The sequence below is a fragment of the Pinus tabuliformis genome, chromosome 1_2, assembly GCF_031772625.1.
Source record: "Pinus tabuliformis cultivar Carrire ecotype Pingquan chromosome 1_2, CPIR1, whole genome shotgun sequence".
Lineage (NCBI taxonomy): Eukaryota > Viridiplantae > Streptophyta > Pinopsida > Pinales > Pinaceae > Pinus > Pinus tabuliformis.
The window spans coordinates 984,118,199-984,146,078 of record NC_142298.1 but is presented as its reverse complement, the minus strand read 5'-3'; the positions used below and the strand labels follow the sequence as shown (position 1 = coordinate 984,146,078).

Genomic DNA, 27,880 nt, shown 5'->3' with positions numbered 1-27,880 from the left:
AGATCCTGGTCCCAGCAATGGAACCATTTGTTGGTTATGATTGGGATGACCTAGGTTCGATCTATACTATGCACCAAAAAAACCCTCAATCACTGGCCCTTCTGGCAATGACCTGAAAGAAGATCGCAATCTCACCCGAAGTGACTATGGGAGGATGCAGAACCAAGTTTGTGCAGTCTTGAGGGATGATTTAATGTGGTATTTTTATGTTCTTTTATCTTTAACATACATAGATTACCTCACAAAATTCATTTCGTCATATAAACACATAATCATTACTGCACTGTAACAAAATGAAACTATAATAAACTTCTACTCTACAACAGATAATAAGAAAAACTACACATGAAGACACCAATTTTACCATGGTTCATCCCAATGTGGGACTAGGTACACAAGAACTATTTATTATAATAATAATTCCTATACAACAAATAGTTTTTGACTTGAGAACTAAACTGCAGGTTGTCCGCGCAATGAGCTGCGGACTCAGGCCTCGCGCACTCAGCTGGAGAGCCTCGCCTTCTTTCCCAAACCACAGATCATAAAGATACAACCATTCCATACATGGTTTGATTCTCAACGTATTCTCTTCTTTATTATTGATCCATATATTTATTATTGCATCGAGGGATATATCATCGAAACACCATGGTCCATATACCATGGACCCCCCTAATACAAGCTACTATGGTCCGAAAACCATTCATATTTTACAATATTACTTTCTTTTTACAAAAAGTGACGGGCTTCAAGGAGAGAGGGGCTTTGACTCACCTCAAAGCCCATATAGCACGCGGTATATCTACTACGTAGCCCACTTTGGCGCTCCACTACTCCACTACGTGGTCCACTTCGCGCTCCGCTACATTCTTCACAGCGTACTCCGCTCCACAATATGCAGAGTCTTCATCCAAATCTAGGCCAAGTTGGGTTGTGCCTAGTGCGTAGTGTAGAGTGAGTATACTTCTTTGGAGGAGAAGGTGTTCTTGACTTTAATGTTCCACTATTAGGGCCAGTGGTCCGTCAATGGTGTATGTGTGAATAAAACTTTCACTTATAATAATAAAATCAGAGCCAACACGCTTCCATGCATATGTTATTAATATAGTAGGACTATTCTCGTTTTATTTGCAATGTATGCTATTTAACCTAGGCTTATGCTTATGAACTATTTTGTTTTCATTTGTATGAATATTCGTCAATGCATGTTGTTGTATTAATTCATCACTTTAACTTCAGGAATATTCTGCATCTTAGCTTGTGATATCATTGTGCTCATGTGTTCCTTTCTATCTGCGTACTATTATAGCCTTCCATGGGCCGCACTCCCTTTTCCCCTTCGTGTGTTGGAACCTTCATGAATCACACTTGACTCTTCGCAGGGTCACACACTTGCTCTCACCAAAACTTATCATACTCCACTCTACGTGTTTCCGCAGTCAATGCATAACATTACCACCCACTGTTGGTACTCCTTCTCCAAATGGTGTGAGGTCTAGTTGGGACTTCATATTGGGGAGATCCCTTGAATGTCAGTGGGTCCAGCATCGTCAACACCTTCCAAGGAAACCCAAAAGAAATAATGGCTTTGATGACGAAAATAATTGTTTGGGAAAAATAGAAGAGGGAATAAGATTAAATGAAGAATGAAAATTCTAGAGAGGAGAGATCTAATAGTTAATCAGCTTAATGATTTTAGGACAAGAGAGACATTGTGCCTAGCCATGCATGAGAAAAGCTTGATGTTGAGTTTAATCTGCCTATAAATTTTGTTTTATTACTGAGTAACAATGCATAAGATTTCCTATTCATAGCTCACCCTTTGTCCTTATCAATTCCTCTTAATGAAAGTCCCATATAACCTTGTTGTCTTCCTAATTGGGTTTCCTAGCAAATCTTAAGGTAAATATTTGCTGTTATGGCATGTGACTAATCCTGTTTTTTGTGTTTTTTATGTTTTTTGTTTTCTTTATCATTTGATTGCATTGATAGGTTTCTATTAATGCATGTGCACTATTTAATTTAGCCATATTACCATAATACGATTGTTGGCATTATGATACAGGTGTTTTCCTTCACGGAAACTCACTCAGATGAAAGCTCACAGTGCAACAGGTCAAAGAATTACAGATCAGATTACAAAGAATGAAGAAAGAGAGGTATACACAGGTTCACCTTGTCCAAGCTATGTATACACGCAGGTTTACTAAACAAAAGGAGCGTATACGTACACACGCACTTTCACCGAAGGAAAATCGCGTATATCTTGGAAAAACAAAGTTTTTGGTCCAAGGTATTTGACCCAAGGTAATTGGTCCGAGGTATTTGGGTTAAGGTATAGGTCCTAAGTAGTTTTGGTCCATGGTATTGAGAAAGGCCTAAAACTATATAAGGAGGAGAAGATCATTAGGCCAAGTGTGCAAGTATTTTGAATATCTTATGAGGTGTTGGATCATATATGCAGTTTAATGAGCTTCATATGGTTTGCTTGATCTGATCTATGGAGGCACCTATATGGCTGATGAAGGTTTATGGACCGGGATCATAAAGGCTTAAAAGTATTATCATTATGTGGTTTGATCTTGAATAGTCTAGAGCTGAATGCTGATGTGTCTTTTATTCTGTAAATATGATGATCTGGGTATGACTGAAGTCTGGAATAGTTGTGATGTTTTGAGTTAGCATTTATTAGTCTGTACGTAGGTTCACTTTAGTAAAAGAGCATATACAAGTGGGTTCAGCTTATCAAAGTAGCGTATACATCATAAATTTTAATTTGCAGATCTGTATGCTAGTACCTTTTGGTAAAAGTGCGTATACACATTGGTTCGACACATGGAAGTAGCGTATACCTTATGAAGTATGATGTTTAAAGTTTCAGTTGTTTATGTTTGTTGTTGCAGAGTTCTGGGTTCTAGTTTGGGTTCTGGTGACTGTATTCTGGTGACAGTGTTCTTAATGATCAGATTGATTGATTGTGATTTGCTACAATGATGATGGGTTGCCAAGTGATTGATTGATTCATTTGTGGTTGATTCAAAAAGTGATGATTGAGTTTCAATGATTGGTTGATGCAGATGTATTTGATAGTTTTATTGCAGTTATGATTTTTTGAGTTTCAATGTTGTTGATGGGTCAAGTATGAAAATTGGATGAAACGTGGCCTTCAAATTGTGGTGTAATGTTCCAGGAGTATCTGGTCTGAAAATTCATGAAACGTCGTCCCTGGTGGAAGAGTGGAGTTTTCTGTAGGCTGGCACCTACGTAGTAGTAAACATATTGGCTAGTACAAGAGCTAGGGGGTTGTAGCTCCCTTATAATAGTAGTTGGAGAACGAGGGAAGGTTGTAGCCTTCTGCAGGTGGGTGCCTGCATACTGGTATGAGTCTACACCAGTACAAGATTGTAAACAGATTTTCTTATTATTAAAAGAAGACAGGGAAGACAGCAGCAGGTGGTTTTTACCGGCATTGGGTTTCCACCTTATATCTTGGTGTTCAACTATGTTGCTTATGTGTGATGTTTTATTCTGCTTTTACCGCACTATCTAATAAATCTCTGATATACTGGTTTAAGCTCAATACATGATAAATTGTCTAAATCAAAGGTTCTCTGCATATGCGCTGGTTGCTTTAAGTACAATCACGTGTACACTCTAGTTAACTTCACTGTAGTAGCGTATATAAATCTGTTTAGGAAATAAAATTTTAGGTCTGATAATACTGATTCGTCCCCTCTCAGTATTATTTCCAACAATTGGTATCAGAGCAGGTCCTTTAGAAGAAGCTTGATCGCTTGAAGGGAGATCCATCATCATGAGTAATCAAGAAAGTGTGGGATCCATCAGACTGCCAATATTTGATGGGAGCAACATTTTTTATTGGAAAATAAGAACCACAGCCTATCTACAATCACTTGGAATGGATGTCTGGGAAATTGTGGAAGGAAGATATACATTTCCAACAACAATTCCTATAGATACGGTAGGTAGAAAGCAATATGAAACCAATGCCAGAGCCGTCAATACTTTATTGGGAAGTCTGTCACAATCAGAGATTTTCAAAGTCATGCAGCTCAAATTAGCCAAAGAAATATGGGAGAAAATCATTTTGAGCTACGAAGGAGACTCTCAGGTAAAACGTGATAAGCTTCAAACTCTCAGAATTCAGTATGAAACTCTAAAGATGCATAGTGATGAAAGCATATCTAGTTACTTCCTATGTATAGATGAGGTTGTCAATTGTATGAAGAATCTAGGTGAATAAATAAGGAAGTTACCTTAGTTGAGAAAGTTTTGAGATCCTTGTCTGCTAAATTTGAATCCAAAGTGTCTACCATAGAAGAAAAATGGGATCTGCAGAATATCAATATGAAGCAGCTTCACGAAATCTTAACTGCCTTTGAGATGAGAAAAGGAGGACCATCAGATATGAGAGAAGCCGCATTCAAAACTTCAGTAAAAGGAAAGGAAGAACACAATGAATCAGGACATATTTAACAAGAAGAAGATGAGGTAAACTTTGTCAGAAAGCTTCAACGGTGTTTTGGAAGGTTTAGAGGTAAGTTACCCTTCAAATGCTTTTCTTGTGGTAGAGTCGGTCATTATGCTGCCAGATGTCCTCATAAAGATAAAATTGAAAAAGGAAAGGAATACGCAAAAGGGAATAGAAAACAAGTTCTGAATAAAAGGAGTTATTATACTCATGAAGATAGTGACGGTTTATCTAATAGTGATGAAGATGAAACTGGACAAGATTACAGACTTCTCAAGGCTTATGATGATGATAATTTTTCAGATGCTTTAGAAGAGGAAGACCTTCATGAAGAAATATTTAAACTCAAAATCTGTTTAGAATAAAACAATATGATTATAGATACCTTAACATACCAACTTGCTAAAAAAGAAAAACACAATGAAAAACTAGAATGTGAAATTGTGGGTCTAAGAAAGGATCTTGAGAAAACGAAATATCTCAATCTCAAATTTGCTAAAGGATTAGAAAATTTAAATGAAATTATCAAAATTTAGCGTTCTCCTCTGCTAAAGATAGGTCTTGGATATACTGAAGAAGCATCTGAATCATAGAAGCCGTCAACCTCCACCAAAAGCTATCTTGATGCAGCAAAGACTAGTGAACAGTATAACAATCGTCAGCAAAGGCATAAAGCAGATCACCAGGTAAACCAGACTCAATTTACTCCAAGGATGAATAGAAGCCACAACCAACCTCAGGTAAATCAAACTCAATTTTCTCCAAAAATGAATATCAATAGAAACTACAATCACCAGGTCAATAGATTCGATAGTCGCAGAAACTTCTTTAATGGGAAATGTTTTTCATGTCTCAATTTTGGACACAAAATTGCTCAATGTGTTTCTTACAAAACCATCATGACTAGAGAAGCACGAAATCAAAGGAATGTAACAGGGATCAAGAAAAGTTCCTATAATAACTTTTCTCTTCTTGAAAATGAAATAGAATGCTCAATCTGTAACAACTTTGTTCATGAAGAATCTCAATGCAGGAGCAAATTTCAGCAAACATCTCAAAAGGAGAAAACTCCATTAAATCCCAAGATATGGAGAAGGAAAGAATCTCAAATAGAAATATGTGGTATAGCCTTGTATGCATAAGGACAAGGAAATCAGTGGTACATCGACAGTGGATGCTCAAAACACATGACAGGTGACAAAGAAAAACTTCACTCATATAATGCCTTAGAAAAGGAAAAGAATGTCTCATTTGGAAACAACACTCCTGCTGTCATAAAAGGTAAAGGCTCTATTTTTTTGAAAGAAAAGGTTAAAGCTGGAAATGTTATGTATGTAGATGGTTTAAGGCATAACCTGTTGAGTGTCAGTCAAATGTGTGATCAAGGAAATGAAGTGGTGTTTTGATCAAACGGATATGTTGTTCATGAGCTTCATACAAGAGAGACTGTGATCAAAGGTACAAGAACTCCAAAAAACTTATACATACTCAAGGGAGGACAAAAATAGTGCTATCTAAGCAAAAATGATGATAACTGGCTGTGGCATAGAAGATTGGGGCATCTAAGCTTTTCTCAAATAAGAAAAGCATGTAGATTCAAGGTTGTTCGTGATCTTCCAGATATCAGCATCCCTGAAAATACAATATGCAAACCATGTCAAATCGGTAAGCAAACCAAAGCTCACTTAATGGAAAAAGAAGGGTCAACTAGTAAGCCTCTTGAACTTGTCCATACTGATTTATGTGGACCATCAAGGAAAAGGTCACCTCGTGGAGAAGAATACTTTATTTTATTCGTTGATGATTTTTCTAGAATGTGTTGTATAGGTCTTCTAAAGCATAAAGATGAAACATTCAAAAGGTTCCAAGCCTTAAAAGCTTTGGTTGAAAATGGATCAGATCGAAAAAACAAATGCCTCAGATATGATCGAGGATGGGAATTTACCTTAGATGAATTCTTTGACTTTTGTGAACAACATGGAATAAAAAAAGCAATTTTCCACTACAAGGACTCCTCAGCAAAATGGAGTGGTAGAAAGAATGAACATAACTATTAAACAAATGGCTCAAGCTATGCTAGATGAATCTGGAACTCCTGCAACCTTGTGGGGTGAAGCTGCATTCCCTGCCATAACTATTCTCAACCAAGAAAATTTTCAGGTAAATAGCACTCAAACTCCACATGAACTTTGGTATGGTAAGACTCGTGCTATAAAATACTTTAAATTTTTTTGGAAGCAAATGTTATATCAAAAGGACTGATGAAAAACTTGGTAAGTTTGAGCCCAGAGCAGATGAAGGTATTCTTCTTGGTTACTCTTCCCGAAGTAAAGGATATAAATGTTATAATAAAAGACTTGGGAAAATTGTTGAAAGTATTGATGTTGTAGTTGATGACGCATGCAAAAATAAAAAATAGATAAAAACAAAAGATTATAACAATGAAGAAGATGGGGATTATTTTCCTACATCAAATCACAATGATATTGAAGAAGAAACCAATGAAGCACCAGAAGAAGAGATAATGATAGAAGAAAAGACTTCGTCCAGGTATGTTCAAAAAAATCATCCAGAAACTCAAATTTTAGGAGAAAAAGAGGCAGGTGTACAAACAAGAAAAACTATTACAGAGACCTCAAGCTATCTAGCATTACTATCCTCCACCGAACTTCAAAATGTAAATGAAGCATGCAAAGATGAATTTTGGGTCAAGGCCATGAATGAAGAAATTGAGCAAATTGAAAAGAATAATACTTGGGAATTAGTTCTTAGACCTCATGATAAAAATATTATAGGAACTAAATGGATATTAAAAAATAAGCTGAATGAAAATGGAGAAGTCATTAGAAACAAGGCTAGACTTGTTTGTAAAGGGTATGATCAATAAGAAGGTATAGATTTTGAAGAAACTTTTGCAGTTGTTGCTAGACTTGAAGCCATAAGGATGTTCCTTGCTCTTTCTAGCTTTCAGAAATTCAAAGTATACCAAATGGATGTAAAATCTGCTTTCCTTAATGGAGATTTAGAAGAAGAAGTTTATATTAAACAACCAAAAGGATTCATTCTTGGAAATGATGCAAAACTTATATGCAGACTCAAAAAGGCTCTCTATGGTCTGAAATAGGCTCCAAGGGCCTGGTATTACCGCCTTGACAAATATCTACACCAACAAGGTTTTTCAAAAGGTTCAGCAGATAGCAATCTATATACAAAGATTGAAACTGATAAATTGCTAATTATTGTTGTTTATGTTGATGATATCATTTTTGGTAGCAATGAAGAATCCATGAGTCAGAATTTTTCTTCAGTAATGCAGCAAGAATTTGAAATGTCCTTGCTTGGTGAACTTACCTATTTTCTTGGTCTACAAGTTCAACAAAATAAAGATGGTATTTTTCTTTCACAAACCAAATATCTCAAACAGATCTTGAAAAGGTACGGCATGGAAGATTCTAAACCTGTATGTACCCCAATGGTAACAGGATGCAGTCTCAGCTCAAATGATGAATCAACAATAGTACATCAACCAACTTACAGATCCATGATTGGCAGTCTGCTTTATCTAACAGGTACCTAACCTGACATCATGCATGTAGTAGGAATAGTTGGAAGATTCCAAGAAAATCCAAAGGAATCACACCTTCAGGCAGTCAAAAGAATTTTCAAATATCTTCAAGGAACTCAGAACTTTGGTTTATGGTATCCTAGAGATACAGATCTTACTCTTCATGCATATACAAATGCAGATTGGGCAGGAAGTGTTCATGACAGAAAAAGCAATAGTGGTGGTGCATTCTATATGGGTTCTAGGTTAGTGTCTTGGTTCAGTAAGAAACAAAGTTCAATTGCATTATTTACAACTGAAGCAGAATATGTGGCTATTGCATCTTGCTGCACATAAATAATTTGGATGATGCAAACCTTTAAAGACATTCAAATCACATGTACTCCACCCATCTCCATTCTATGTGATAATACAAGTGCCATCAGTATTTCAAAGAATCCAGTCATGCACTCCAAGACCAAGCACATACCCATCAAATACCATTTTCTACGTGAACAAGTGCTTGAACAAAAGGTCAAATTGGAGTATGTTCCCTTCAAAGAACAGGTTGCTGATATATTCACTAAACCATTGCCCAGAGAGACATTTGAATATCTCAGACAAAAACTGGGAGTAGTTTCTAGATCTTCCTGCTGTTAAATCTAATTTTTCAGAGAAAGGTTATTATACGCGTGTTTCATGAAGTATATTCATCTACACACGTGGATTTCTATGGGTCAAGGAGTGTATATATTTTCCAGACAAGAAAAACAGTGGGGCAGGCTCTGATATGTTTGCTCTGACTAATATTGTTGATTAATGTCTATCGATATGCTTTGTTCATTAATTCTTATCTGACTGAAAAATATGCCTTGATCATTGACCTTTTGACACTGCACAAGTAGCACAGGTTCAGGGGGAGCATTAGCCTTCACGTACATTCAACATTGTTGGAATTATGGTTGTTGAGTCTAGCTATGGTTTCAGATATTTATAGCATTTGTTACTTAAGTCATGTAAAAGTATAGGGTGTGATATGTCTTATCATACATTTGAATGAGTCCTCTTGGACAGATGATGTAATTTGTATCCCCACTTTACATGGGATGGATGATGTAATATTTATTCTTTTTTGTCATGTATAAACAATTGGTATATCCCCACTTGGTTTGGTGGATGAGTCAAATTTGGTATATCCCCACTTGGTTGGGAGATGGATGTATGTATGAGTCATTGGTGATATGAAGGTCATCCTCACATAGTTGAGTTATACCATCATGTCATTCTTTTAGAAAATATCTTTGCAGACTCTGCTTGTGCTCAAGGGGAGCATGGATGATTTCAGTGCATCTTAGCATGCACAAAAGGGGAGCTCAATCAGAGAATTTAGCATTTACTCAAGGGGAGCATGAACAACATAATGTATGTCAAAGGGAGAAAATATCTTGGTCCACCCTTTGCCCTTGATGTCAAAGGGAGAGAGTGACTTGGTGTTGTTGTTGCCATCAAGTCCAAAGGGGGAGATTGTTGGCATTATGATACAGGTGTCGTCCTTGATGGAAACTCACTCAGATGAAAGCTCACAGTGCAACAAGTCAAAGAATTATAGATCAGACTACAAAGAATGAAGAAAGAGAGGTATACGTAGGTTCACCTTGTCCAAGCTGCGTATACATGCAGGTTTACTGAACAAAAGGAGCGTATATGTACACACACACTTTCACAGAAGGAAAAGCGCATATATCTTGGAAAAACAAAGTTTTTAGTCCAAGGTATTTGACCCAAGGTAATTGGTCTGAGGTATTTGGTCCAAGGTATTGGTCCTAAGTAGTTTTGGTCCATGGTATCGAGAAAGGCCTAAAACTACATAAGGAGGAGAAGATCATTAGGCCAAGTGTGCAAGTATTTTGAATATCTTATGAGGTGTTGGATCATATATGTAGGTTAATGAGCTTCTCATGGTTTGCTTGATCTGATCTAACGAGGCACCTATATCGCTGATGAAGGTTGATGGATCGGGATCATAAAGGCTTAAAAGTATTATCATTATGTGGTTTGATCTTGAACATTTAGATCTAAATACTGACGCATGTTTTATTCTGTAAATATGATGATCTGGGTATGACTGAAGTCTGGAATAGTTGTGATGTTTTGAGTTAGCATTTACACGCATGTTCGCTTTAGTAAAAGAGCGTATACACGTTGGTTCAACATATCAAAGTAGCGTATACATCATAAATTTGAATTTGCAGATCTGTACGTTGGTTCCTTTTGGTAAAAGTGCGTTTACATGTTGGTTTGACACATGGAAGTAGCGCATACCTTATGAAGTATGATGTTTAAAGTTTCAGTTGTTTCTGAACATTTGCTGCTGCAATGTTCTAGGTTCTGGTGACTGTATTCTGGTGACAGTGTTCTAAATGATCAGATTGATTGATTGTGATTTGATACAGTGATGATGGGTTGTCAAGTGATTGATTGATTCAGTTGTGGTTGATTCAAAAAGTAATGATTGAGTTTCAGTGATTGGTTGATGCAGATGTATTTGATAGTCTTATTGCACTTATGATTTTCTGAGTTTCAATGTTGTTGATGGGTCAAGTATGAAAATTGGATGAAACGTGGCCTTCAGATTGTGGTGTTATGTTCTAGGAGTATCCAGTCTCAAAATTCATGAAACGTGGTCCCTGGTGGAAGAGTGGAGTTTTCTGTAGGTTGGCACCTACGTACTAGTAAACATATTGGTTAGTATAAGAGCTAGGGGGTTGTAGCTCCCTTCCAGTAGTAGCTGGAGAACAAGAGAAGGTTGTAGCTTTCTGCATGTGGGTGCCTACGTACTGGTATGAGTCTGCACCAGTACAAGATTGTAAATAGATTTTTTTAATATTAAAAGAAGACAAAGATGACAACAACAGGTGGTTTTTACCCACATTAGGTTTCCACCTTATATCTTGGTGTTCATCTGTGTTTCTTATGTGTGATGCTTTATTCTACTTTTACTGCACTGTCTAATAAATCTCTGATATACTGGTTTTATATCAATACATGATAAATTGTCTAAATCAAAAGTTCTCTGCATATACGCTCGTTGCTTTAAGTACAGTCGTGTGTACACGCTAGTTCACTTCACTGAAGTAGTGTATATAAATATGTTTGGGAAATAAATTTTTAGATCTGATAATACTGAGTCACCCCCCTCTCAGTATTATTTCCAGCAACGATACCCACTATTTCATTTCTATCTAGAGTTTTATTCACTAGGCATAGAAAACTACTTATGCATCAGTCCTTTATATGCATATTGAACACATTAATTAGCTTATTTCTTGGTGTGAAAGTCATATCTACAACACTATACCTCTTTTATTTATTCAATGGGAAAAATAATTAAAATATTGTAATTACTATTAGATGAGTGTGAAGTTAATGTCTTAAAATTTGGTGATAGTACAAGAGAAATTCCAATATCTTCTGCTATCTATAACCCCATTATCATGCCTAATTATTGGCGATAGTCTATCATGGACCGAGGGATGATAATAAGGGGTATCTAATGAGTTACCTAAGGGGATAATGAATGTGATGTTTCCATGATCATGAAATAATATTCGATGATAGTTGATAGGTAATAAATAGACCCATTAAAGAGTTAAAATTAAATAATGTAGTAATAATGGGTAGCCTTGGCATATATTGTTAACAATATTCCTGAGAATTATAAATGCATGTCAATATCATTGTATTATTTTATTGCAAGTACAAATTTCTGAGTGATTCCTTCCATAAGGAGTAATTTGTGTTATTATAACTTAGGGGGTCTTAATTCTTGTATTGTATATGGTGTGATTTTTTTAGAGGACATGAATTTAATTCCTAACTTTTATGGTTTATTCTCTCTTATGTGTATGGTGGTTCACTACATAGTCTCACTCGTAATGAATGATTGGTTTAATTTGGTAAGGAGACTTATTAGGTAGTCTTGATCCTAGAATCAAGTTAATATGATGTGAAATACTTCTCATGGGTGGCATGCTCACTGACATATCATCCACAACAATTCTTGCCAACTAACCCAACAATTATTAAATATCCTTTAGCATGTGACTCTTTTCGTCATCATCTTGTACTTTCTTTGGCATCCTGGCCAAATATATTTTTTCCTTCTTTCACTCTTCCAAAATATTCTTGGAGAAGAAAAACATTACTTGACCACATTTATTGTCACTATTTCCATTATCATTTTGTCCATTTTTATTGTCTCGTCTTTCATCATTAGTTGTAGTTTGTAACACTATCCATACTTATTAAACTCATAATTATTTTACATAACGTCATGGAGAATATTTCTATCAAAAAACCACGATATTTAAGGCAACACATGGCATAAATCCATCTCAACCACATCATCTAAGTTCTAGTCATTGAAGTTATTGATTTGGAAAGTTAGGAAACATTGTTTTCTTATTATGACTTCTTAATTCCTTTGTAGATGAAAAAAATAATATGGATTGGGATTCATTTCAATTTCAACTTCTAGATCACCTCCATGGATAACAATTTTTTTCTACTTCCACCATCTATGATTAAAATTGCAACATTTATGTTGAGCGAATTTTAAGGTCTAAAATGAGCCTCATAAGTAAAATAATAAAATAATAGCTAAAATAATAAATAAGAGATGAATTTTAATGAAAAAGAAATAAAATTTTATTTTTAACTTGTCTCCTTATAAGTTACTGAAATATCATGTGTAGGCACTTTTTGGATATATAATCGAATTTCACATCCAACGACTACCCACTATGCATACTTTTGAGTAGATTCAAACTAAGATGTTGGTCCACTCAAAAGTATGTAGAGTGGGTATTCATTGATTCAACGTCCAAAGAGTACTTACACTTGAAATTTGAGTAAACCTATAAGGAGATAAAGTAGAAAATAATATTTAAAAAGGTAGTTTTCTTCCTTTCCCTTCAAAAATATTTATCCATAGGGATGGCATTGTCCTATTTCTTTTAAATTTGATTTTTCTAGTACATTTTTTGTTTTTAGTCCTCTTTTTACCTCAAAATTCCCATGACCATTGTTGGCATTATGATGCATGTGTTTTCCTTGATGGAAACTCACTTGTTATAGAGAAAGTATATGGTAACTAGATGAATCCACATGTTAGTTCAAAGGTGACAGAGTGATGGCACAAAATAACAGAATGATGGGACAAAGGTTTACAGATCAGAATCAGAAGTTTGATAAAGGTAAATATTTGAAGATCTATATGCGGGTTCGTTAAGGCCAAGTGACGTATACACGCAGGTACAAAGAAGAAAAGTCGCGTAGATGTTGGTGAACTAATTTAAGAATACCAAGCTTCCCTACCATGCTATTAGCCCATAATATTGAGCGTAGTAATGATTACTTGATCCCATCCAAGATTACCACCAGCACTAGTGTAGTTTTGACTCATGGTATTGGCTAAGGCTCTAACTATATAAGGAGTTGAAGATCAAAGTGATAAGTGTGCATGTGAAAGCGTTTTTGATGAATAATTCAATATGAAATATATTTGCATTGTAAGGGCCATAATTGACACATAGATCTAAAATAATTATGCACGGATAAATACAATGATGGATCAACATCATGAGACCTGAAATGACTTCCCATTGTATGATTTTCGCATGTATTGACTAGATCTTAGTATTGATGCATCTTGTTATCTCTGAATATTATGATCTGGGGCTTTCTGAAGTTCTGAAGAGCTACATAATTTTAGGTCAAAATTTGTAGATCTGTATGCAGATTAGTCTCGGTTAAGTTACATATACATGCGGGCTCGCTTCTTCAAAGTTGAGTACATAAAGGAAGGGTTTTTGTTCTATTGTCTATCAATGATGTCCTAATGTTGATATGGGTTGAGTGATAATGTCGGAAGTAGAACTGATTGAATGATGAAGTTGAATTTGGTTACATGTTGATTTCTTGAAAAAATTATTGATGCTGCTAACTGTATGAGGGTTTCGTAAGCTAACAGAATATTTCAAAATAACTTTGGTCAACTCTGTGTCTAATTCAAAACTACAAGTTTTTAGTATATTGAGATATGTACGCAGGTTTCTCTACAGAAAAGTGCATATACATGTGGGTTAACTTAATTGAAGTAGTGTATACATGTTGGAATATGAATGATTAGGGTTGCAGTTGATTCTGTGTGTTGATGCAGTATTCTGAGTTCAGTTCTGTGTTTTGGTAACAATGATCTTACTGTTCTGTTTGAATTAAGTTGGTGTTTTCTTCAGTTGATATACAAGTTGTGATGTATTAAAACAGGTGGATCTAGTGTGAAAATGTATAAAATGTGGTCCATGGATGTTGCCGAGGGTTAGAGCCATCAGTGAGGAAGTTGAAGCTTCCTGCGAGTAGTAGCTGGTAATCAAATCAGGGGGTTGGAGATCCCTTCCAGTAAGAGCTACAGAACAAGTGAAGGTTGTAGCCTTCAACAAGTGGGAACCTGTGTACTAGCATGAGTTTGCACTAGTACAAGAATGTAAGAATCTTTTAATATTAATAAGTTTGAACACTGAGACGACTACAATGATGGTTTTCTCCCACATTGGGTTTCCACCTTAAATAATGGTGCTCATGTGTATTGATTATGTGTGATACTTTATTATGTTCTTACTGCACCTACTTACTTCTTATCAAATTCCTGATAAATCTTGTATATTTTGGTTTAAGTTTAACATATAAATAATTAGTTGTTTTACAAGTTTACTAAGCATAAACTAGTTTCTTTTATAACAGTCATGTACATACATGAGTTGGGTTAAGTAAAGTCGCTTACATGTTTCAGAAAATAAAATTATTATTGTGATTTTTTAAAATAAATTATTCATCCCCCCTCTCAGTATTTTTCTCAACAATTGGTATCAGAGCAGGTCATTCAAAAGAAGCTTGATCACTTGAAGGAAGATCTCCTAAGATGAGCAATCAAGACAGAACAACATCTATCAAACCACCACTCTTCAATGCAAATAATTTAATATATTGGAAGACAAGGACCAAATCCTATCTTCAATTCCTTAGAGAAAATGTTTGGGCAATTGTGGAAGGAGGTTACCAATATCCAGTCGCGATTCCCATAGATGCAGTAGAAAATAAGACGTATGAAACCAACGCCAAAGTTGTCCATGCATTATTGGGAAGTCTGACAGAATCATAATTTGTCAAAGTTATGCAGTTAAACACAACAAGATAAATATGGGATAGGATCGTTCGAAGTTATGAATTCGATACCAAGGTAAAAAGTGTTAAACCCCAAACTCTCAGAACTCAATATGAAACTCTCAGAATGCACAATGATGAAAGTATTGCTAGTTTCTTTCTACATATAGATGAGATTGTAGATCGCATGAAAAATATGGGTGAAGAAATAAAGGACACCTCTTTAGTAGAGAAAATATTAAGATCTCTAACTCCTAAATTCGAGTCAACAGTCTCTACAATTGAAGAGAAGCAGGATCTGCAGACACATACTGTTGTTCAACTTCATGACATCATGACTGATTTTGAAATGAGGAAAGGAGGTCCCTTAGAAGTCAGAGAATCCGCATTGAAAGCATCTGCTAAAGGAAAAGAAAATTAATAACACAAGGAATCAAGATATATAACAGATGAAGATGAGGTGAACTTTGTAAATAAACTTCAACAAGGCACCGGAAGGTTCAGAGGTAAGTTTCCCTTCAAATTTTTTTATTGTGGTAGAGTTGGTCATTATGCTGCTAAATGTCCTCATAATGACAACCATGACAAAGGGAAGGATAATGAAAAAGGTAATAAGAGACGATTTGACAATAGAAGAAGTTATTATACTCATGACGATAGTGATTTCTTGTCAAATAGTGAAGAAGGAGAATATGATCAAGATCTTAAATTACTCATGGCTTTTGAGAAAAATAATAATGACTCTAATTATAAATTTATGGATTCTTTAGAGAAAAAATATTTCTTTCAGGAAATTACTCAACTCAAAATTTTCTTGGAATAAAACAAAGTAGACATAGATACATTGAATCATCAACTCATAGAAAAGGAAAAGAATAGTGAGAAGTTAGAATGTGAAGTAGTAAGTCTAAGAAGGGATGTTGAGAAACTAAAAGCTCTGAATCTTAGATTTACTAAAGGATCTGAAACATTAGATGAAATTATCAAGGTACAATGCTCTTCTCTAATGAAGACAGGTCTTAGATACAATGGAGAAACATTTCAAACATAAAAGACTTCAGCCACCACCAAAAGCTATCTAAATGTAGCAAAAACTAGTCAGCATTCAGTCCTCAACAAAATAATAAAGGCATTCCACAGGTAAATCATGTTCGCTCTAATCTAAGGATGAACAACAACAGAAGCACCAGTCAAAAGGAAAAAAACACCAGAAGATTCTATGATCACAAAAATTTCTTCTTTAATGGACAATGTTTCTCATGTCTTAAATTTGGTCATAAGGCTGCTAAATGTGTTGCATACAAAACCATAACGACTAGAGAAGAAAGAAAACAAAGAAATGAGACAAGAGTCAAGAAGAACGCTTATAATAACTTATCACCCCTTAAAGATGAAATTGATTTTTCATTTTCCAATAACTTTGGACATGAATAATATGAATGCAGGAGCAAATTACAGCCAACATCTCAAAAAGAGAAAATATCAACAAATTCTAAGGCATGGAAAAGGAAAGAGTTACAGTCTAAAAGTTGTGGCATAGAATTGTTTGCAGAAGAATAAGAAAATAAATGGTACATTGATAGCATATGCTCAAAACACATGACATGTGATCAAGGTAAACTTATTTCATACAAAGCTTCAGAATAAGGAAAAAAAAGGCTACTTTTGGAAATGACTCACCCGCTGTCATTAAGGGTAAAAGTTATGTTTTTCTAAAAGAAAAGGTTAAAGTTCGTAATTTTATGTATGTTTATGGATTAAAGCATAACTTGTTGAGTGTTAGCCAAAAGTGTGACTAGGGAGATGAGTTGGTATTCTGATCAAAATAATGTGTAGTTCGTGAACTTGACACAGTAAAGACCATAATGAAAGGAACAAGAACCTCAAGCAATTTGTATATATTAAAAGGTGGACAAGAAAAATGTTACCTAGGCAAGGCAGAGGAAAACTGGTCAGGGCACAAAAGGTTGGGACATCAAAGCTTCTTTCAAATAAGCAAATTAAGCAGGCTCAAAGTTGTTCGTGATCTACCCAATATCACCCTACCAGAAAGTACCATATGTAGGTTGTGCCAATTCAGTAAGAAAACCATAGTTCAATTCAATGCCAAAGAAGGATTAATAAGTAAGGCTCTTGAACTTATACATAATGATTTGTGTGGACCAGTAAGGAAAAAGTCACCTTGGGGAGAACAATACTATATCTTCTTCATTGATGACTTTTCTAGAATGTGCTGGATCAGTTTATTGAAACAAAAAGATGAAGCATTTGATAAATTTAAAGTATTCAAAGAATTAGTTGAAAATGAATTAGATCTAAAAATCAAATGTCTCAGATTTGACCGAGGAGGAGAATACATATCAGATGAATTCTTTGATTTCTATGAACAAAATGGCATAAAAAGACAATTTTCTGTAGCTAAAACTCCTCAAAAAAATGGCATGCCAGAAGGAATGAATAAAAATGTTTAACAAATGGCTTATGCTATAATTGATAAGTCTGGAACTCCTGACACCTTCTCGAGTGAAGTTTTACATATCGTAGTAAATATTCTTAGCAAGGCTCATGTGCGTGTGAATAGTGATAAAACTTCGTATGAACTTTGTAATGGTAAGCCTCCCACAATAAAGCATTTTAGAGTTTTTCGAAGTAATTGTTTCATAAAAAATAATGATGAAAAGCTTGGTAATTTTGAAGCTAGAGTAGATGAAGGAATACTTCTTAGTTACTCATACAGAAGCAAAGGATACAAATGTTACAATAAGAGACTTCGTAAAATTATTGAATGCATTGATGTTGTGATTGATGAAGCATGCATAGATCCCAAGAAGTTAACATCAACAAAAGAGGATGATGATGATGAATGATTTCCCACATCAAATCCCAATGATATACAAGAGTAAACTAATGAAGTAGAAAAAGAATAGACATCAGAGAAAGAAAAGGCTCCATCTAGGTATGTTCAAAAGAATCATCGAGAAATTCAAATTCTAGGAGAAAAGGAATCTGGGGTACAAACAAGAAGAACCCTTGTACGATCTCCTAGTTATCTAACTTTATTATCCACCATTGAACCACAAAATGTAAATCAAGCTAGTAAAGATGAATGTTGGGTTAAGACCATGAATGAAGAACTTGATCAAATTGAAAAGAATGATACCTGGGAATTGGTTCCAATGCCTCATGATAAAAATGTTATTGGGACAAAATGGATATTCAAAAATAAGTTGAATGAAACTAGAGAGGTCATTAGGAACAAAGCTAGACGTGTTTGTAAATTTTATGCTCAACAAGAATTTATAGACTTTGAAGAAACATTTGCACCAGTAGGCAAACATGAAGCCCTAAGGATGTTTCTTGCATTTTCAAGTTTTCAACATTTAAAATTTTATCAAATGGATGTAGAATATGCTTTCCTTAATGGAGATCTAGAAAAATAAGTATATATTGAAAAACCAGAAGGATTCATTTTGGGGAATGATCCAAACCTTGTATGCAAACTCAAAAAGGATTTATATGGGCTAAAACAAGCTCCATGGGCATGGTATTATCATCTTGATAAACATCTTCAACAATAAGGTTCCACAAAAGGATCCGCAGACAACAACTTGTACACAAAAAATGACGATGATAAAATGCTAGTTATTGTTGTTTATGTTGATGATATCATCTTTGTTAGTAATGAAGAATCTATGAGTCAAAACTTCACTTATGTTATGCAGTAAGAATTTGAAATGTCTTTACTTGCGGAGCTAACCTATTTTCTTGGTCTACAAGTGCAACAAGAAAAAGATGGCATCTTTCTCTCACAAACCAAATATCTCAAGCATATTCTGAAGAAGTATGGGATGGAAGATTATAAACCTGTATGTACTCCCATGACGACATGATGTAGTCTCAGTTCTGATGACAATTCTCCCACAGTAAACCAACCAGAGTACAGGTCTATGATTGGAAGTATGCTTTATCTAACAGGTACCAGACCAGATATCATGCATGCATTTGGGATTGTTGGATGTTTCCAAGCCAATCCAAAGGAATCACATCTTCAGGCAGTAAAGAGAATATTCAAATATCTCCAAGGAACCAAAGAATTTGGTTTATGGTATCATAAATATGGAGATCTTACCCTTCATGCATACACAAATGCATATTGGGTTGGAAATGTTGATGACCGAAAAAGCACTAGTGGAGGTGCATTTTACATGGGGCCCTGATTGGTATCTTGGTTCAACAAGAAACAAAGTTCCATTGCCTTATCTACAGTGGAAGCAGAATATGTGGTTGTTGCATCTTGTTGCACACAACTTCTCTAGATAATGAAAACATTACAAGATATACAAATCAAATGTTCTCCACCCATATCCATCCTATGTGATAGTACAATTTCTATTAGTATTTCGAAAAATCTTGTTATGCTCTCCAAGGCCAAGCATATTCCAATTAAGTAACATTTTCTACGAGAACAAGTGCTAGATCAAAAGGAAAAATTGGAGTATGTTCCCTCCAAAGAACAGGTTGCTGATATATTTACTAAACCTATTCTGTGAGAAGAATTTGAATATCTCATATAGAAACAAGGAGTTGTCTCTGCCTCATTTTGTTGTTAATCTAGTCTTCTCAGTCTACATGTGAAAATTCAGAAGGTTTCTTTCTGTACGCAGGTTTCATGGAGTATAGTCACATATATACGTGAGTTTCTTTGCAAAAAGGCGCGTATGTTTTTCTCTGATAGAAAAACAGTGTGGCAGACTCAAGATTAGCCTCTGACATGCTACTGACAGCTATGATTTGATGTTTCTTGGTCTCGTGTTGATGGGTACAGTCTACTGATATGGTATTGAGTTATGTTTTTCTCATTGATATTTATGTGATTGATGAAGATGCTTTGATGAATGAGTTGTTGACAATGAATAGGTAGCATAGCTTTAGGGGGAGCATTAGCCTTACATAATATAATACATTGTTGGCATTATGATTGCTGAATTATGCTACTATTAAGATCTTTTGGTCTCAGTTATTAATGTCATATCTGTCATTTGATGTAAAGGTCATGTGGAGACCTATGATGTAATAATTTTCATATTCAATCATGTATATACTTTTGAGGTCATGTCAAATATGTAATCCCACTTCGCTGGGTGGCAGTGTCAAAAATGTAATCCCACTTTGTTGGATGGTTGAGTCAAATATGTATCCCCACTTGGTTGGGTGATAATGTAATTATGAGTCTTTGGTGATAGGAAGGTCATACTTAGTTGAGTTATAGGGTCATGTTCTTCATTTGAAAATCTTCTAAAGATTCAACGTGTGCTTAGGGGGCAGCATGGACAGTATAGTGAAAATCAGATCCAAAGGGGGAGCTTTGGTCCACCCTTTTCCCTTGATGTCAAAGGGGCAACGTATCCTGGTGTTTGAATAACGATTATTTTATGTATCTAGTAGGTTTCTATAGGTTGAGGTGATCAACAACAACATGGTTACCATCAAGTACAAAGGGGGAGATTGTTGGCATTATGATGCATGTGTTTTCTTTGATGGAAACTCACTTGTAACAGAACAAGTATATGGTAGCAATATGAATCTACAACGTTGTTCAAAGGTGACATAGTGATGGAACAAAATAACAAAATGATGGGAAGGATTATAGATTAGAATCAAAAGTTTGATACAGGTGAATATTTGAAGATCTATACGTGGGTTCGTCAAGGCCAAGTCGCGTATACACAAAGTTACAAAGAATAAAAGTCCCGTACATGATGGAACACTAATTTATGAATACCAAGGGTCCTTACCATGGTATTAGCCCACAATATTGAGCGCAGTAACTGATACTTGATCCCGTCCAAGATTACCACGGGCAATATTGTAGTTTTCACTCATGGTATTGGCTAAGGCTCTAACTATATAAGGAGGTGAATATAAAAGTGCTAAGTGTGCATGTAAAAGGGTTTTTAATGAATACTTCAATCTGTAGTATATTTGCATTGTAAGGGACATAGTTGACACATAGTTCTGAAATAATTATGCACTGATAAATACAATGATGGATTAGGATCATGAGACATGAAATGACTTTCCATTGTATGATATGCTCATGGATTGACTACATCTAAGTATTGACGTAGATTTATATCTCTAAATATTATGAGCTCGGTCTTTTTGAAGTTCTGAAGAGCTGCACAATTTTAGGTTAAAATTTGCAGATCTGTACGGAGGTTGGTCTCAGTTAAGTCGCGCATACATGTGGGTTAGTTTCTTCAAAGTAGCATACATAAAGGAAGGACTTTTCTTCATAAATGAGTAATCAACATGATCAATGCTGTTGTATCTCTGTTACCTGTCAATGATGTCATGATGTTGATCTCGGTTGAGTGATAATGTCTAAAGTAGAATTGATTGAATGATGAATTTGAATTTGGTTACGTGTTGATTGGTTGAAAATATTATTGACGTTGCTAACTGTATGAGGGTTCTGTAAGCTAACATAATATTTCAGAATAACTCTGGTCAACTTTGTGTGTGATTCAACACTACAAGTTTTTAGTATATTGAGATATGTACGCATGTTTCTCTACAGAAAAGCGTGTATACATGCAAGTTTCCTTAAGAGAAGTAGCGTATACATGTTTGCATATGAATGATCATGGTTGCAGTTGATTCTGTGTGTTGATGTAGTATTTTGAGTTTAATTATGTGTTCTTCTTCCAGTGATTTCACTGTTCTATTCAAATTAAGTTTACTAAACATAGGCTAGTTCCGTTTACAATAGTCACATATATACGCGAGTTTGGTTTAGTAAAGTTGGTACATATTTCAGAAAAGAAAATTTTTATTGTGATTTTTTAAAATACTGATTCACCCCTACTCTCATTATTTTTCCCAACACTTGAACCTTGCATTTAGTTTTAAAAACCTTATTTCTTTGTCCAAGGTCATTCATAGTGTTGTTCTCAAACTTTATGTTGAAGTACTACAATAGTTCCTTTACCAATTGATGCTTCATATTCATGCACGACATGAGTCATAGCCTCATTATTTCTTCCTAGATTGTTCTTATATAGGAATTTATATGACTTATTGTTTTCTACCCCACCTTTGTAGCACTTAATGGCGTAATTACCATTTTGTCTCCTGAAATATATGCCTCTACTAGCATGGTTCTTTCCTTTGGAAGATTGACTATTTGATGATTCATCTTCTCTCCCTTCATTAGATAGTGCTCTTGTAGCCCTCAACCTTTATCTACCTCCAAGGTTCTTTCCTTTGTAGTTTTGTTGCCAATTTATATTTAAATTTTCTCTACTCTCAAAGAAATTTGCTATGCTTCATCAGTGGCTGAGATATGATGGATACTCATTTCATCGTGTATCTAAACTTCAATGAATTACTTAGCTCATGACCTTTTGATATTTTAGCTCTTTAACTCCTAATTTGAGGTGTAATTTGAAGAAATATATAGCATACTACCCAACATATGTCTCTTTCTACTTTAAATTTTGTGCTTCTCTCCACAAACCTTGTTGGTAATCAACTACAAAAATTTATTCATTATTTTACTCAACATTTTCTTATAGGTTTTAATCTTCTTCTATTAGTTATTTACTTTGTGTTTCTGCACAAAATTCCACTATAATCCAAAATTCCCTTTCAATTTATTTATTATATCACAAACTCTATTGGGGTATTGAACATTTTCATACTTGCAAAAAATCTCTCAATCTCTCCTATCTAGTGAATGAAAGTCTTTTCTTTGAAACTACCATCATAGCAAGAAACTTTCACACTTGCATTACTTTTATCCTTCAAAAATGAAACCAAATGTTCATTTGAACCACTTTCATTAACAATTTGTTCTTCCTTTATCTTGTCTTTTGATTATGAATATGCTACATACAATCATACCCAATTCTTTTGTTATCTAACTCTTGATGCTCGTCAATTACTCCAATTCCTAGTTCTTTGGACCTCATCGAATTATTCCTCTTCACATTGTTGGGACTTGTCTTATAATCCTCAATTACATTACCATTCAGACACATTTCTTCCCATCAATGCCTCCCATGACAATTCTTGGAGAAATCACAAGCTGAAATGACCCTCACTTAGGATTCCTTGTTGAAATGGATTTGTAGGAACTAACCCCCACAACTAGAATATTAGAGGCTAATTCATTCAAATAATTATGTAATTTCTCAACCTAGAATTGGTTTTCACTTTGATACCACTTTGTACATGATTGACCTTTGTAGATCCCTAAACCTACTAAATATATCTAAATTCACTATATCACGGTGTAGTGGCTACCGAACTAGCTCACTTACACCTTCACAAGATGTACATGCTACATAACTGAATATGGATAAATGAAACAATGTAAACAAATTTAAACAAGATGAAAGGCACATAATCAACCTCTTTATTAAATATTACAACCAAATTCAACACGGAATAGAATATAATACAACCAAATTCAACATGGAATAAGATAGGGAGGTCTTACTTTCTCGGCAATTCATACAATTGTGAACTGGGAAGATTAGACGAAAAATTGATCTCAAACTCTAAGAGCATGAATCAACATTCACTCTACTACTCTTTTATTCCACATTCTTGGAATTGAACCCATGTTGAAGATATTTCATCAAATTTACAACATCCCCTAAATTTGTTTAAGTCAGGTAAATCTAGTAATCTCAACCATTATTTGTATGCATGAATGCTACCTCTATCAATTTCTCAATCTCAACCATTATTTGTATGCATGAATGCTACCTCTATCAATTTCTCTTTCATTGTTCACAATTTTCTCTCATGTACTTATCTGCCTGTTATTGTACATTCTTGGAGCATGAATGATACCTCTATCAATTTCTCTTTCATTGTTCACAATTTTCTCTCATGTACTTATCTGCCTTTTATTGTACATTCTTGGAGTTAAACCCCCTGTTGAAGTGGTTTCACGAAATTTATAACAGCCCTTCAATTTGTTTAAGTCACGTAAATCTAATATTCTCAACAATTATTTGTATGCATGAGTTCTACCTCTATCAATTTCTTTTTCATTGTTCATAATTTTCTCTCATGTATTTATCGAATAGTTTCCGCAGCAAAGCGTGGATCTGTAACAAAAGAGAAGAAAATTCAGAGTCTTATATAGCAAACAGATAGTCTTTTTGTAACAAGAAAAAATGATTAAGGAACATTTTGCATCTCTTTTTTAGTAATGTCTAACTTTCTTAATTCCTCCTACTAAATAAATTAACTTAACCATGAATGTAAATTAACTTAACAATAAATGAGGGTAAGGGTAAATATTTTGACAAGCACGCTACTCTAACTCTTTGATCCCATAATTCTAATTCAAATGTTTGAAGTTTAAAAATCCTATATATTTATTATATAATAAATCTCATTATTTTAAATATATTCCCATCTCCCTGAGTCTTTCAATTGTTTTTATATTCCCATTTCCCATAAAAATCATGGATAGCCTATCGTTTTGCATGCATATAAGTTTCCATGTTTATTTATCCCAATTTGATTATGTTTTGGAATTATAATTCATATATCCATTAGCTATAATACCGGCATTTTGTGTTTTATGAATGTGGATTTATTCAATGCTACTGAAAACATTATGCATAATGTGGGTTTTTCCACAGGCATAATAAAGTTTTCATTCAGTAACTCAGTGAACCAGTCCAAGACTCAAGGGATTTGTGTTTTGAAAGGCAATTTGGTCAATCCTTTGCAGTTCAAATCATGGCTTGTTTGTGGAAGCAAAACTCGTCGTATTGGAGAAATCCTCAGTACAACACCGTTCGACTCATATTCACCCTTTGCTGCGCCCTAATATTTGGCACTATTTTCTGGAGAATTGACCGGAAGATGTAAACATTACTTTCTCCTACAATCACAAAATCTAATCAATCTAGATCCAATTCTTTTGTGTCATTGGATGTTGTTTACTACCAAAACCAACAAGATATACTAAATGCTTTGGGATCCAATCTAATATTTAAGGTAGATGCAATTCTTATGTGTCATTGGATGTTGTTTACAGGCAGAACCAACAAGATATATTAAATGCTTTGGGATCCATGTTCGCAGCTATTATATTCCTGGGTTTCAGTAATGCCGTTTCTGTCCAACCAGTAGTCGATGTCGAAAGGACAGTTTTCTATAGAGAAAAGGGAGCAGGAATGTATTCGGCTCTTCCGTATGCTATTGCTCAGGTATGTACTTTTTGCAGGAACGTATTCGGCTCCTCCGTATGATATTGCTCAGATATGCACTTTTTGGTTTTGTATTGTTTTATCAATATAGACTCATTCAATTTAATTTGATCATTGTTAAATTGGCTCATGCATTTTTTCTTTGTTCATGAACTCTAGTAGCATTTGATTAGTAAAGTCTAAATTTACATAAGTGCATATATTCTATTTTTTTATTTGAATTTAGTATTTGATTACAAAAGTATAAATTTACAAAATCGAACCTAAAATAAATTTAATTATTAAAACCTAAATTTGTAGAAATATATATATTCTACCTCTACATACTCTTAAAACGCTCAAACTGTAATATTATAAAAATAAGCATACAAACATAGCTTTAAAGCCTTCTACTAATCCAACCATATTTATGTTACACAACTTTTGATCGAAGTGTCATACATATATATTCAAACACTGGTCTATGGAGTGATAGTTTATGCATTGACAGGCATGAAGTGGATAGCAGCCCAATTCTTTTGGTATTTGTTTTTCATGTTCTTCACGTTCCTTTATACCACATACTATGGGATGATAATGGCCGCTGTCACTCCTAATGCAACCATAGCTTCAGTTCTCTCCTCGGCTTGTATTGCATTGTGGATGACTTTTAGCGGCTTCATAATTCCACGTCCGGTGAGAATTACAGAGTATTTTCTCTGTGTATTGTTCAATTTAATTTGATTGCATATTTTGGAAATTCCATGATGGATAGGAGTATAATCAGTTTATTTTAGTGGTTTCTATCTATCAAATTTCCAAAACTCTACCATAAATATTCTGAAACTCTACCATAAAGAAAGTAATTACTCTTTTTTTTCCCTGTTGGGCTCATCACAAAAATTAGTCAAATAAATGTTCATTGATAATGTGGGTGTTTTTGGGTGTTACAGCGGATTCCTCTGTGGTGGAGATGGTATTACTGGGCATGCCCCTTTCGCATGGACGCTCTACGGACTGGCGGTATCTCAGTTTGGCGATATTTCAGATGAAGTGGTGATGGCAGATGGCGAGAAGCAATAAGTGAACAAATTCGTGAGTAATTACTTTGGATATAAACACGATTTTCTGGGACCGGTTGCAGTTGCAACAGGGACAATCGCACTTTTGTTCGCTGCGATCTTTGCACAGAGCATTAGAACACTTAATTTCCAAAAAAGATAGAAAGAGTCTTTATTCTTTTCTTCCAATCAGAACAAGGATTTTTTACAATCCATGAGTGATTTCATTTGCTTGAGTAAATAAACAAATTAGAGGGAGATAGCTACAGAAAACAAGTTAGGTTCGTATCAATGAATAAATTCTTATAAAATATTTTATTTATAATAAATAAATAAATAATTATAAAAATAAAAGAAATCTGTGTAACGCAATACATATTATTATCTTCTATATACATATTTTCATTTTTCATTTTTAAATATTTATTGTGAATTATAGTCATTATTTTTATTAAAAGATAATTTTATTTTAATAATTTTTTTAAATGATTAATTTTTATTTTTTTTAAATTATTAAAATATAAATTTATAATTTATAATATAAATACCAATACATTAACACTAACAAAGTGAAATTAGTTTTTTGAGGAGCTCAGGTGGTAACATAGTGAAAATGAAAATTAAATAGGAAAACAATGTCTCGTCTTCACATCTAGACAGTTTGCTAAATTTTAATTTAAACATTTTAAAAGAATATTCATTAGATAAAATAATGTAATAGTTTGATGAAGTTCGATTTTTTTTTTTAATTAAAAGTTTTATTTTTAACAAATATTTAGAAAGTAAATTATATTACAGTAGAAATATAATATTCATATCACAAAGCACAAAACTAAGTTAAGTTGGATGGAATGTGATTGCCCCACCCACCAAACTCTTCATTAATCACATTTGGCTAAGAAAACCCTATAACATAGCTAAAACATATTTTAATACGACTAAAACACATTTCAATGCCAATACTAAATGTTTCTATGACGATGTAGCATTAATATATGTTTTGGTTTGAGTCGAGCAAAAACATTTTTGGCCAAATCTATATATTTTGTTATTTAAGACGTTTTTTTATTACAACTATGGTTTAAAACCCATAAATACTCATATGTACTTGAATTGAACAGTGGAGAGTTCAAAATAAATTCAACACCAAAAAGGTGGACTCAATTTATACAGTTTAAACACATTTCTTCTAATATTTTTAGAATGTATCTTAACATTAGTACAATGCATTTGAGTCATGTATTTTAACATTATTTCGGGTTTAGAGCAACAATAATTGAATTTTATTATTAAAATATACTTTTTTCTTTTTCTCATGTATTTTGCTTCTCATTTATGTTAG

The 27,880-nt window shown here is 34.3% G+C and overlaps 1 pseudogene across 1 annotated transcript in view; it reads left to right on the top strand.

The window, feature by feature from the left end:
* LOC149209321 (pleiotropic drug resistance protein 1-like) overlaps positions 1–26,896 on the top strand; it is a 154,194-nt pseudogene extending 127,298 nt beyond the window's left edge. Inside the window, exons 18-21 of the transcript XR_016253083.1 lie at positions 24,926–25,153; positions 25,327–25,499; positions 25,920–26,173; positions 26,431–26,896. The product of XR_016253083.1 is annotated as a pleiotropic drug resistance protein 1-like (transcript). The remainder of the gene's footprint in view (positions 1–24,925; positions 25,154–25,326; positions 25,500–25,919; positions 26,174–26,430) is intronic.
* The last annotated feature ends 984 nt before the right edge of the window (positions 26,897–27,880 follow it).